This window comes from Elephantulus edwardii, unplaced genomic scaffold (genome assembly GCF_000299155.1).
Source record: "Elephantulus edwardii isolate Elephantulus edwardi_28Jun2011 unplaced genomic scaffold, EleEdw1.0 scaffold00016, whole genome shotgun sequence".
Lineage (NCBI taxonomy): Eukaryota > Metazoa > Chordata > Mammalia > Macroscelidea > Macroscelididae > Elephantulus > Elephantulus edwardii.
Genome location: NW_006399766.1, coordinates 27022109 through 27026669, shown reverse-complemented (window position 1 = coordinate 27026669; position 4561 = coordinate 27022109).

The following is a 4561-nucleotide window of genomic DNA, read 5'->3' as shown; positions in this document are numbered from 1 at the left end:
TCATGCAGCACTAAGACCGTGAGAAGACGGAGACATTCTTTGAATTTACCATAACTCCCGTAACTCTACTATTAAAAGGCTTGTGTTAAAGTCGACCTTTGGGTCACAGTTAAAGAATGAGATTATGGATGTTGAATTGAGATCGGGGGTGGGGGGGAGAGGGGAGGTAAGTGAGGAGTGTTCGCTGCTGTCCACACTGTGTGACAGTGATGCAGTGTCAGGCTGCAGAGTCCGCAATGGTCTGAACAGCCGAGGGATTTACCAAGAAACGAAGCGCTTTCTATGATTCTTTGTTCTAGCATTACAAAAATTTTAAAACTGTTCCTTTGGGGAAGAAGTGACCTTTGCGCATGGTGGCACTTACGGATCATTTGCAGGATTGACTCTGTGGCTCAAAGGATCAGGCAGGCAGCTAGAAAAAGCAGAAGTGAAAATTCCATTGCTAAAAGTCATCTGGGGCGCTATATGGAAATGTTGTTCCTCCTCAAATACGCGGAGTCTAGCACTCAGTCTTCTTTCTTCCTTGCTGGTTTCTACCAGACAGACCATTGATGACGCTGCATCCCGTGGTGCAGATCATTACATAAACCTGAAGGCATCTGGGTGGGAGGATCTCCCAGGGGAAGTGTAGCAAGATGAGGCACAGTCAGAGGTGAAGGGGGCGTGGGGTGGTAGGCACTGGAAACCCTCAGGCAAGGGAAGCAATGAGAGATCCATGGGGCACATGAGAAACAACCTGAGCGCAGAGAACTATACTTTTGGTGTTACTGGAACACAAATAGAGGGTAGAGATTGGTGAAACTTTAAGCTGCATGTAGTACACCCATCACCAAACCACAAGACTGTGTCTATTCCTAGCCCAGAAACTTGGACTTAAACCTGTAAGTCAATGAGGTACATTTTAAAAGGTGGCTCACATTTGAGCTATCTGAACAAACAGCTAGGAAAGAGAACACTCAGAGACAAATAATTTTAGGCTCTACATGTAAATGTTGTTGCTCTGTACTGTCACGTCCAAATTGACTCATAGAATTGACTCCAGTAGGTTCTCAGAAGCAGTAAATCGCACTGGAAGAGATTGTCCATTTTTCTGTCGCAAAACAGCTGGTAGATTCAAACCACGTACCTTTTTGTTGGCAGTGCAATTCCACACTATTAAACCACAAGAGCTCCCTCATACATAAATAGTGACAGACATTTTACAAAGCTTATTTTGAGGTCGGTTTAATTGATAAGGATAATGGTTCACATAAACAACATAAAGCCATTGTATAAACTAAGGGTTACAGCCAGGTCTCTGGCCCAAGGTAATGAATTAACGCGGAACAGGGGCAGAATTTCTTTTGGGTAAGTTACTGATGGGAGTAGTTCTTGAAATTCAGAGTTGCTTGAGGACAGATTCTACTTGTCTTAAAGGATCATGTGCTGAATTAAGATGAAGCTTTTGTAATAGGATATTTTTTTTTTAAATGTCCTTGAAGACGTCTCACTTTGCTTAACTCCATACACACTATGACTGGCTTTACCGTCCAAATCACAAAAAGGATCAGCGCTTGTCCCAAAACCACCTTGGTTTTTTTTAATCTACTGACCAAAATGACAAATCTAGATATTGGGGGGTTTTTTTCTACCTTCAGATTTCTTGTTCCAAACTAAAGTTCCCTCATTATCTGTCATCGTACTTTCTTCATGCACCTTTTTTTCCTGTCCGATGGGACTGCCCTCCACTTTATGGTACTGTGGCCGCCCATGGCGGTTTCGCCATCTTCTCACATTCACCTTTTCTCGTCTTTCAGGGCTCAGTCAGGATATTAGCTCTCCTGTGATGCTTTCCCTGATCCTCAAGTTGCAAGTCTCTCCTTTTGCCCTCTTTATGGTATTTTGCCTTCCCTTGTCTTCTAGTTCTTGGTATTTTCAGTCTTCTGTTGTGTGTCCTGGCGAGGTAGGATAGAGTCCAATAACTCTCTCTCGAAAGTTTTAAGTAAAATGCAAGCAGACAGGCACAGTGACGTTTTCCTCTCCTCTCTGAACTAGCAGGTGGTGAAACCACACATCCTAATAAACAGTTTTATCTGAGTACTAATTCGATTCTGTCTTTAAGCATCCACTCTGGCCCTAAGAAATGGGAACCAGCTCTGTGGAGCATGCGCAGAAACATCGATTACAGCCAAGAGCTGACCTGCTTCGAACAGATTGACAACCTGGGCAGGGATTTGAACCCGAGGACTCTGCTGTGGCGCATGCGTCCCATCCCTTAATAAGCGATGTCTCTTAACCCAGAGGCCTCTGCAGTAGATTCCCTCATGAAAACTGTATGTGTGCACATTTAATTCTCAAAGTCCACCTATATGAACCCATTTCTTGGAATTCCCAACCTCCTTTCATGAATACATGCAAAGCCCCTGTTCGCGTGGATTCTGCAGAACGCTGCAGGTTTTCTTCTGCTTGGAGAGCCATGCCGTGATTTCCTTTCCTGCCACTGCACATCTCCTTTAAGAAATACTCTGTTTGTGTGAAGAATCTTACTCTCTCACTTGGTCTTTTTTGCTAGTGGGAAAGAAGTTTCTGCCCCTTTGCAGGGCAGAGAGTTTTCCTGGCAGCAATGAGATGAGACCATATCTTTTCATGGTAAAGCCTACTATTAATGTGATTGCTTGTTTCTGTAATTGTCTTTCATCTGAAGTTTTATACATCTTATAAGACCTAGTTCCATTATTATGTTCCTGACCTCACGGTCCTGCCATGGACGAATTCATCATCCCATTATCGGTATCCCTATAGCACTTGATTCACTCTGTTATGGCCCCTAAAACTTAAGTGTTCATTAAATATTAGAGTTTAGGCTACTTAATTTCCACTGAGGTTTTTCAGGATGCCTTTCATTTTGTACTTGAGGTGAGTGCCTCATTCACTTCATCATAGCACTGGCCCTTCAGGGTTTCTGTTGCGGGTATAATGCTAAAGCATATATTCCATTAAGGATTTGCCTCATTCCTGGACTTTCAAATCAGACCGAACACCTCACATTTCCGACCCAACTTATCACTGAGTAACTCTGATGAATAGTCTGGTCAAGGACTGTCACATTAACATCACTGAGTTACCCACAGAGTAAGGTTTTTTTAAGACTGCTTGTGCGTGCTCTCGCTCCTTCTCTGTTTTCATTCTCTCTCTCTCTCTCTCTCTCTCTCTCTCTCTCTCTCTCTCTCTCTCTGTGTGTGTATAGTGTTTTTGTGTGTTCTCCAGAGTGTGTTTCCACATGTAGTTGGAGCTAGAAGATTGGTCTATATGCCATAGTTCTTCTGGACGTGAGAGACCGCTGCTATGGTACTTAGTAGGGATTTGTTTGTCTTAAAGCATTCATTCTTTGTTGGATGACTGAACCTCATCTTTGGTGAAGAATCTTGTCATATCTTCTGTCCATTTTATAATTGCTCCTTTTTTTTTTTCTTGTTGAGATGCTGGAGTATTCTATAAATTTTAGATATGAGTCCCTTATGAGATCTGTTATTGCCAGATAGTTTTCCCCCATCTATGGGCTTTCTTTTTACCTTATTGGAGACTTTTTGGATGTGCATAAGAAGTTAAGTTTTTCAGAAGATCCCATTAATATCTTTGATCCTACCCTGGTTATGGATTTTTTATTATATTTGAAAGTCCGTTCCAGATCACTAGCTATTGTTGTTAGGTGCTGTTGACTCAAGTATGACTCATAGCAACCATATGAAAAATAGAGCCGAACCCTAACTTGTTCTGTGCCATCTTCATCATTTCTGACCCACTTGAAGCCATTTCTGTGGTCACTGTGTCAGTCCATCTTGTTGAGGGGCTTTCTCTCTGTCATTGACCCTCTAACTTTCTAAACATGATGTCACCTTCAAACAATAGTTTCTGCTAACAGCATGACTAAAGTGTGAGAGACGAAGCTTTGCCTCCAAAGAGCATTCTGGCTCCACTTTTCCCACGACATATTTATATAGATATTGTTATTGTCTGACACTGAATCAGAGCAAACCCATAACTCACTATTCAGCAGGTTTTCAGAGGCAGAAAATAGTACAGAAGGAAATTGCCCATCCTTCTCACAATAATACTGGTTGATTCGAACCATGTGCCTTTGTGTTTGCAGCACAGCAAAACAACGAGATATCATTTCACCCCAGCAACAATAGCAAAGTTCATCAGGACAGCAAACAACAAATACTGACAAGGACATAGAGAGATTGTAATTCTCGTGCACTGCTTGAAGGAATGTAAAATGATACAACCACACTGGAAGGCAGTCTGATGCTTCCTCAAAAGGTTGGAAATAGAAATATTATTTAACTCAGCTATTCCACTACTGGGAATATATCCCAAAGAAATCAAGAGTTGTGACACAAACAGATGTATGCATACCTATGTTGACTGCAACATTACTCATAATAGCAAAGATACGGAAACAGCCCAAGTGTTCATCAACAAAGGAACGAGTAGAGAAACTACAGTAAATTCATACAATGGAATATTATGCAGCATTGAAAACAATGAATTTGTGAAGCATGACACAACACAGATGATT